The following is a 6,000-nucleotide window of genomic DNA, read 5'->3' on the forward strand; positions in this document are numbered from 1 at the left end:
TTCTCATATGAAATCGTCTTTAAGTAGACTTGAGAAGCTGTGAGTGGTCAAAACAGATCATGGAAATTGATAACAAAGGCTGAGATGTCTTTCTAAATGAATTTTTGCTACTAAAAGACTTGTGCTCTTGTAGAAAAGAGAATTTTGTCAGAACTATTCAGGCCATGTTTGATATCTGAATTATCAATGTCTTCTTTCGCACCAGTACAATTTATAATGGAGCCAGGAACTCTCAACATCTAGCTCCTCAAAATCATCTTTTTTTGGTGCCAGTACTATACATCAAGGAGGCAAAACTGCTGTGTGGTAAACTTGAAAATTGCTATACATGATTAATCTTCCTCTCCTTTCTTGTAAAACTGATTCCTAGTAGCCCTTTTCCTCATATTCCATTGCACTTCATTCAGAGAACTTCCTTTTCTATCATGGAGTGTTCACCTACTTCATCACTCCCTGGTGGTCTAGTGGTTAGGATTCGGCGCTCTCACCGCCGCGGCCCGGGTTCGATTCCCGGTCAGGGAAAGGGAGGTCTTCTGACTGTTTTTGACGAAAACACAGACTTATCAAACGTAAAAAAATCTTACACTTCAAAGCATCATTTCTCATATGAAATCGTCTTTAATTAGACTTGAGAAGCTGTGAGTGGTCAAAACAGATCATGGAAATTGATAACAAAGGCTGAGATGTCTTTCTAAATGAATTTTTGCTACTAAAAGACTTGTGCTCTTGTAGAAAAGAGAATTTTATCAGAACTATTCAGGCCATGTTTGATATCTGAATCATCAATGTCTTCTTTCGCACCAGTACAATTTATAATGGAGCCAGGAACTCTCAACATCTAGCTCCTCAAAATCATCTTTTTTTGGTGCCAGTACTATACATCAAGGAGGCAAAACTGCTTTTTGGTAAACTTGAAAATTGCTATACATGACCAATCTTCCTCTCCTTTCTTGTAAAACTGATTCTTAGTAGCCCTTTTCCTCATATTCCATTGCACTTCATTCAGAGAACTTCCTTTTCTATCATGGAGTGTTCACCTACTTCATCACTCCCTGGTGGTCTAGTGGTTAGGATTCGGCGCTCTCACCGCAGCGGCCTGGGTTCGATTCCCGGTCAGGGAAAGGGAGGTCTTCTGACTGTTTTTGACGAAAACACAGATTTATCAAACGTAAAAAAATCTTACACTTCAGAGCATCATTTCTCATATGAAATCGTCTTTAAGTAGACTTGAGAAGCTGTGAGTGGTCAAAACAGATCATGGAAATTGATAACAAAGGGTAAGATGTCTTTCTAAATGAATTTTTGCTACTAAAAGACTTGTGCTCTTGTAGAAAAGAGAATTTTGTCAGAACTATTCAGGCCATGTTTGATATCTGAATTATCAATGTCTTCTTTCGCACCAGTACAATTTATAATGGAGCCAGGAACTCTCAACATCTAGCTCCTCAAAATCATCTTTTTTTGGTGCCAGTACTATACATCAAGGAGGCAAAACTGCTGTGTGGTAAACTTGAAAATTGCTATACATGATTAATCTTCCTCTCCTTTCTTGTAAAACTGATTCCTAGTAGCCCTTTTCCTCATATTCCATTGCACTTCATTCAGAGAACTTCCTTTTCTATCATGGAGTGTTCACCTACTTCATCACTCCCTGGTGGTCTAGTGGTTAGGATTCGGCGCTCTCACCGCAGCGGCCCGGGTTCGATTCCCGGTCAGGGAAAGGGAGGTCTTCTGACTGTTTTTGACGAAAACACAGATTTATCAAACGTAAAAAAATCTTACACTTCAGAGCATCATTTCTCATATGAAATCGTCTTTAAGTAGACTTGAGAAGCTGTGAGTGGTCAAAACAGATCATGGAAATTGATAACAAAGGGTGAGATGTCTTTCTAAATGAATTTTTGCTACTAAAAGACTTGTGCTCTTGTAGAAAAGAGAATTTTGTCAGAACTATTCAGGCCATGTTTGATATCTGAATTATCAATGTCTTCTTTCGCACCAGTACAATTTATAATGGAGCCAGGAACTCTCAACATCTAGCTCCTCAAAATCATCTTTTTTTGGTGCCAGTACTATACATCAAGGAGGCAAAACTGCTGTGTGGTAAACTTGAAAATTGCTATACATGATTAATCTTCCTCTCCTTTCTTGTAAAACTGATTCCTAGTAGCCCTTTTCCTCATATTCCATTGCACTTCATTCAGAGAACTTCCTTTTCTATCATGGAGTGTTCACCTACTTCATCACTCCCTGGTGGTCTAGTGGTTAGGATTCGGCGCTCTCACCGCCGCAGCCCGGGTTCGATTCCCGGTCAGGGAAAGGGAGGTCTTCTGACTGTTTTTGACGAAAACACAGACTTATCAAACGTAAAAAAATCTTACACTTCAAAGCATCATTTCTCATATGAAATCGTCTTTAATTAGACTTGAGAAGCTGTGAGTGGTCAAAACAGATCATGGAAATTGATAACAAAGGCTGAGATGTCTTTCTAAATGAATTTTTGCTACTAAAAGACTTGTGCTCTTGTAGAAAAGAGAATTTTGTCAGAACTATTCAGGCCATGTTTGATATCTGAATCATCAATGTCTTCTTTCGCACCAGTACAATTTATAATGGAGCCAGGAACTCTCAACATCTAGCTCCTCAAAATCATCTTTTTTTGGTGCCAGTACTATACATCAAGGAGGCAAAACTGCTGTGTGGTAAACTTGAAAATTGCTATACATGACCAATCTTCCTCTCCTTTCTTGTAAAACTGATTCCTAGTAGCCCTTTTCCTCATATTCCATTGCACTTCATTCAGAGAATTTCCTTTTCTATCATGGAGTGTTCACCTACTTCATCACTCCCTGGTGGTCTAGTGGTTAGGATTCGGCGCTCTCACCGCCACGGCCCGGGTTCGGTTCCCGGTCAGGGAAAGGGAGGTCTTCTGACTGTTTTTGACGAAAACACAGACTTATCAAACGTAAAAAAATCTTACACTTCAAAGCATCATTTCTCATATGAAATCGTCTTTAATTAGACTTGAGAAGCTGTGAGTGGTCAAAACAGATCATGGAAATTGATAACAAAGGCTGAGATGTCTTTCTAAATGAATTTTTGCTACTAAAAGACTTGTGCTCTTGTAGAAAAGAGAATTTTATCAGAACTATTCAGGCCATGTTTGATATCTGAATCATCAATGTCTTCTTTCGCACCAGTACAATTTATAATGGAGCCAGGAACTCTCAACATCTAGCTCCTCAAAATCATCTTTTTTTGGTGCCAGTACTATACATCAAGGAGGCAAAACTGCTTTTTGGTAAACTTGAAAATTGCTATACATGACCAATCTTCCTCTCCTTTCTTGTAAAACTGATTCTTAGTAGCCCTTTTCCTCATATTCCATTGCACTTCATTCAGAGAACTTCCTTTTCTATCATGGAGTGTTCACCTACTTCATCACTTCCTGGTGGTCTAGTGGTTAGGATTCGGCGCTCTCACCGCAGCGGCCCGGGTTCGATTCCCGGTCAGGGAAAGGGAGGTCTTCTGACTGTTTTTGACGAAAACACAGATTTATCAAACGTAAAAAAATCTTACACTTCAGAGCATCATTTCTCATATGAAATCGTCTTTAAGTAGACTTGAGAAGCTGTGAGTGGTCAAAACAGATCATGGAAATTGATAACAAAGGGTGAGATGTCTTTCTAAATGAATTTTTGCTACTAAAAGACTTGTGCTCTTGTAGAAAAGAGAATTTTGTCAGAACTATTCAGGCCATGTTTGATATCTGAATTATCAATGTCTTCTTTCGCACCAGTACAATTTATAATGGAGCCAGGAACTCTCAACATCTAGCTCCTCAAAATCATCTTTTTTTGGTGCCAGTACTATACATCAAGGAGGCAAAACTGCTGTGTGGTAAACTTGAAAATTGCTATACATGATTAATCTTCCTCTCCTTTCTTGTAAAACTGATTCCTAGTAGCCCTTTTCCTCATATTCCATTGCACTTCATTCAGAGAACTTCCTTTTCTATCATGGAGTGTTCACCTACTTCATCACTCCCTGGTGGTCTAGTGGTTAGGATTCGGTGCTCTCACCGCCGCGGCCCGGGTTCGATTCCCGGTCAGGGAAAGGGAGGTCTTCTGACTGTTTTTGACGAAAACACAGACTTATCAAACGTAAAAAATCTTACACTTCAAAGCATCATTTCTCATATGAAATCGTCTTTAATTAGACTTGAGAAGCTGTGAGTGGTCAAAACAGATCATGGAAATTGATAACAAAGGCTGAGATGTCTTTCTAAATGAATTTTTGCTACTAAAAGACTTGTGCTCTTGTAGAAAAGAGAATTTTGTCAGAACTATTCAGGCCATGTTTGATATCTGAATCATCAATGTCTTCTTTCGCACCAGTACAATTTATAATGGAGCCAGGAACTCTCAACATCTAGCTCCTCAAAATCATCTGTTTTTGGTGCCAGTACTATACATCAAGGAGGCAAAACTGCTGTGTGGTAAACTTGAAAATTGCTATACATGACCAATCTTCCTCTCCTTTCTTGTAAAACTGATTCTTAGTAGCCCTTTTCCTCATATTCCATTGCACTTCATTCAGAGAACTTCCTTTTCTATCATGGAGTGTTCACCTACTTCATCACTCCCTGGTGGTCTAGTGGTTAGGATTCGGCGCTCTCACCGCAGCGTCCCGGGTTCGATTCCCGGTCAGGGAAAGGGAGGTCTTCTGACTGTTTTTGACGAAAACACAGATTTATCAAACGTAAAAAAATCTTACACTTCAGAGCATCATTTCTCATATGAAATCGTCTTTAAGTAGACTTGAGAAGCTGTGAGTGGTCAAAACAGATCATGGAAATTGATAACAAAGGGTGAGATGTCTTTCTAAATGAATTTTTGCTACTAAAAGACTTGTGCTCTTGTAGAAAAGAGAATTTTGTCAGAACTATTCAGGCCATGTTAGATATCTGAATAATCAATGTCTTCTTTCGCACCAGTACAATTTATAATGGAGCCAGGAACTCTCAACATCTAGCTCCTCAAAATCATCTTTTTTTGGTGCCAGTACTATACATCAAGGAGGCAAAACTGCTGTGTGGTAAACTTGAAAATTGCTATACATGATTAATCTTCCTCTCCTTTCTTGTAAAACTGATTCCTAGTAGCCCTTTTCCTCATATTCCATTGCACTTCATTCAGAGAACTTCCTTTTCTATCATGGAGTGTTCACCTACTTCATCACTCCCTGGTAGTCTAGTGGTTAGGATTCGGCGCTCTCACCGCCGCGGCCCGGGTTCGATTCCCGGTCAGGGAAAGGGAGGTCTTCTGACTGTTTTTGACGAAAACACAGACTTATCAAACGTAAAAAAATCTTACACTTCAAAGCATCATTTCTCATATGAAATCGTCTTTAATTAGACTTGAGAAGCTGTGAGTGGTCAAAACAGATCATGGAAATTGATAACAAAGGCTGAGATGTCTTTCTAAATGAATTTTTGCTACTAAAAGACTTGTGCTCTTGTAGAAAAGAGAATTTTGTCAGAACTATTCAGGCCATGTTTGATATCTGAATCATCAATGTCTTCTTTCGCACCAGTACAATTTATAATGGAGCCAGGAACTCTCAACATCTAGCTCCTCAAAATCATCTTTTTTTGGTGCCAGTACTATACATCAAGGAGGCAAAACTGCTGTGTGGTAAACTTGAAAATTGCTATACATGATTAATCTTCCTCTCCTTTCTTGTGAAACTGATTCCTAGTAGCCCTTTTCCTCATATTCCATTGCACTTCATTCAGAGAACTTCCTTTTCTATCATGGAGTGTTCACCTACTTCATCACTCCCTGGTGGTGTAGTGGTTAGGATTCGGCGCTCTCACTGCCGCGGCCCGGGTTCGATTCCCGGTCAGGAAAAGGGAGGTCTTCTGACTGTTTTTGACGAAAACACAGACTTATCAAACGTAAAAAAATCTTACACTTCAAAGCATCATTTCTCATATGA

The 6,000-nt window shown here is 39.3% G+C and overlaps 9 non-coding genes across 9 annotated transcripts; all 9 read left to right on the plus strand.

Annotated features, from left to right (window-relative positions):
- Window positions 1–450: 450 nt before the first annotated feature.
- TRNAE-CUC (transfer RNA glutamic acid (anticodon CUC)) lies at window positions 451–522 on the plus strand. The gene has a single exon. It is a non-coding gene; the product is annotated as a tRNA-Glu (tRNA).
- A 527-nt stretch (window positions 523–1,049) lies between these two features.
- On the plus strand, window positions 1,050–1,121 carry TRNAE-CUC (transfer RNA glutamic acid (anticodon CUC)). The gene has a single exon. It is a non-coding gene; the product is annotated as a tRNA-Glu (tRNA).
- A 527-nt stretch (window positions 1,122–1,648) lies between these two features.
- On the plus strand, window positions 1,649–1,720 carry TRNAE-CUC (transfer RNA glutamic acid (anticodon CUC)). The gene has a single exon. It is a non-coding gene; the product is annotated as a tRNA-Glu (tRNA).
- A 527-nt stretch (window positions 1,721–2,247) lies between these two features.
- Window positions 2,248–2,319, plus strand: TRNAE-CUC (transfer RNA glutamic acid (anticodon CUC)). Its single transcript has one exon. It is a non-coding gene; the product is annotated as a tRNA-Glu (tRNA).
- Window positions 2,320–2,846: 527 nt separating this feature from the next.
- TRNAE-CUC (transfer RNA glutamic acid (anticodon CUC)) lies at window positions 2,847–2,918 on the plus strand. The gene has a single exon. It is a non-coding gene; the product is annotated as a tRNA-Glu (tRNA).
- A 527-nt stretch (window positions 2,919–3,445) lies between these two features.
- Window positions 3,446–3,517, plus strand: TRNAE-CUC (transfer RNA glutamic acid (anticodon CUC)). Its single transcript has one exon. It is a non-coding gene; the product is annotated as a tRNA-Glu (tRNA).
- A 527-nt stretch (window positions 3,518–4,044) lies between these two features.
- Window positions 4,045–4,116, plus strand: TRNAE-CUC (transfer RNA glutamic acid (anticodon CUC)). Its single transcript has one exon. It is a non-coding gene; the product is annotated as a tRNA-Glu (tRNA).
- A 526-nt stretch (window positions 4,117–4,642) lies between these two features.
- TRNAE-CUC (transfer RNA glutamic acid (anticodon CUC)) lies at window positions 4,643–4,714 on the plus strand. Its single transcript has one exon. It is a non-coding gene; the product is annotated as a tRNA-Glu (tRNA).
- A 527-nt stretch (window positions 4,715–5,241) lies between these two features.
- On the plus strand, window positions 5,242–5,313 carry TRNAE-CUC (transfer RNA glutamic acid (anticodon CUC)). The gene has a single exon. It is a non-coding gene; the product is annotated as a tRNA-Glu (tRNA).
- Window positions 5,314–6,000: the final 687 nt, after the last annotated feature.

The sequence above is a fragment of the Pseudophryne corroboree genome, chromosome 8 (assembly GCF_028390025.1).
Source record: "Pseudophryne corroboree isolate aPseCor3 chromosome 8, aPseCor3.hap2, whole genome shotgun sequence".
NCBI lineage: Eukaryota > Metazoa > Chordata > Amphibia > Anura > Myobatrachidae > Pseudophryne > Pseudophryne corroboree.